This window comes from Lucilia cuprina, unplaced genomic scaffold, assembly GCF_022045245.1.
Source record: "Lucilia cuprina isolate Lc7/37 unplaced genomic scaffold, ASM2204524v1 Scaffold_704, whole genome shotgun sequence".
Lineage (NCBI taxonomy): Eukaryota > Metazoa > Arthropoda > Insecta > Diptera > Calliphoridae > Lucilia > Lucilia cuprina.
In genome coordinates this window covers 1-2,058 of record NW_025805653.1, presented here as the reverse complement: position 1 = coordinate 2,058, position 2,058 = coordinate 1, and the positions used below count along the sequence as shown (strand labels likewise).

The following is a 2,058-nucleotide window of genomic DNA, read 5'->3' as shown; positions in this document are numbered from 1 at the left end:
AATCTTTTATTTAAAAATATTGAAAGAAATTACCGATTTTATTTATTTAAAAAAATTATGGCGTCACAATTTTTTCTTAATATGGCGTTATTTATTAAACTTTTTTTTTGTATATAAGAAAAACCGCAATTTTTTATTTATTTCAAACAAATATGGCGACACAAGTTTTTGTATAACAAAATTGCGCTTTTTTAGTATATAGGGCACTGCTATTTTTTTTACTTATGTAAAATGCGCTTTTTTCAATTTTAAAATACGTATATAGGGAACCGCTATTCTTTATGTAAAAATTTGCGCTTCTTTTTTTTAATTTTTAAATATATAGGGAACCGTAATTTTTCTATATGGCGACACGAATTATTTCACCTTTTCATATAATTTTAAATATGTACTTATATATTTTTTTGCACTTTTCTAAGAAAAATAATTTTTCACTTTGCTAATTATTTATTTGTAACACATTTACATAAGTATATACATAAATATATTTTTTTATAGGGATTTTTTTGCAGTTTTTGGAAATTATTAGCACTTGTTGTATGTTTTTTTTAGTGTTTTTTTTTAATTTTTTTTTTTTAGAGATTTATGTATTTTTTGTTTTAATACTTTTTATGAGCGAGATGATTTAAGGGTTGTTTTTTGAATTTTAAATATTCTTTTTTTTTCACGTTAATATAGTGAGATATATGATGTTTTTTTATGTGATTTTTGTGATTTTTTTGATGAGTGTATGTATGTGTGTGTGCGCGAGTGGGAATTTTGTGTAAAAAAAAAGAGATTTTTACTTACGTTTTGTCCGACTTTTAAAAACTGATGAGCATGTAATTTACCTCATTCTTGCGGTGATTTTTGTAGGGAAATTTGTTGGTATTTTTCTGGTTTCAATTTTCAGCGGTTCGAAGTGACCATGAAATAAACTAGAGCAACTTCTGTAGACTGGTAGAGCGGGGGGAAAACAAGGAGCAATCTACAAAAGGTTTCTCTGATAATTATAATAACTCTCGTCCGAGTTATTATAATAATATGCGGTTGCGGAATAAAAAGAAATGAAAGATAGCGGGGAATTAATAAATAATAATTCTTTTCTTTTAAGAGAGGGGAATGAGGGATAATTACCTTTTGTTCTGCCGGGCTAATTGAAGTAAATAAGTGAAGTTGGAGGTTTTTTTTATATTTTATTTTATATTTTGTTCACAGCACTGAGAGATTAAATTAAAGTGAAGTTAAAGAGCGGGAGAGTTATTTTAATGTTTTCACTGCGACTGATGAATTACAAGTGAAGTTTTATTTTCGCGATTATAATAAGGAAGCTTAAGATTTATACAAAATGGCAATTCAGCTAATAATTACAACAATTTGACAATTCATTTTTCGTACTAAAAAGGGTTTACTTAACAATGATATATTTATAATATTACGGTAATGCAGTTTATGACAATTCAATGCAATTCAATTTAACTGGCAACAGTAAGAATATAAATAAAAAAGTAAACAATTCAAATCTTATAATTCACAAAATAATTCAATAAAAAAAATAATAATAATATAAAAAAAATATTGTGTCCAAGATTGGACAACTAGTATAAACTCTCAAAACTAGTCGAACTTTTTTGCTTTTTACCGCCTGCCATTTTGTAGTCGAGGTTTAAATATCTAACTTGCAAAGGAAAATAGGAAACCAAATCCTAAATTCTTCTAGAATTATATTTGAAATCAATTTTCAAAAGGAAATTTGTCGTAAAGGCAGAATAAATTAACAAATAAACTTTCCGATATCGACTTACAGTTTCAATGCACTTGAAGAAACAAAAATTGATTATAAGTCTCAACTATTTTTAAATTTCAATTATTCAAATCTTTTTGCTTTAAATTAATAGTAATTATTAATTCTCGAAAAAATTTTCTAAAAAAATATTGTTTGCTGGGTTATACACCGCACAGTGGTATAGGAAAAAAAAGAGGGAAATAATTAGGTAACTTCTAAACGGTTAATCCGATTTTAATGAAATTTGGTATGCACAAAGAGGAGGTGTTGTCGAGTTTAGGTTTTGAATTTGG

General features: G+C 26.3%; 1 long non-coding RNA gene across 1 annotated transcript; it reads right to left on the bottom strand.

Annotated features, from left to right (window-relative positions):
* Window positions 1–789: 789 nt before the first annotated feature.
* On the bottom strand, window positions 790–1,888 carry LOC124421081. Its single transcript, XR_006941506.1, has 2 exons — window positions 1,117–1,888; window positions 790–967 (listed from the first exon to the last, which is right to left on the bottom strand). It is a non-coding gene; the product is annotated as an uncharacterized LOC124421081 (long non-coding RNA).
* Between the last annotated feature and the right edge of the window lie 170 nt (window positions 1,889–2,058).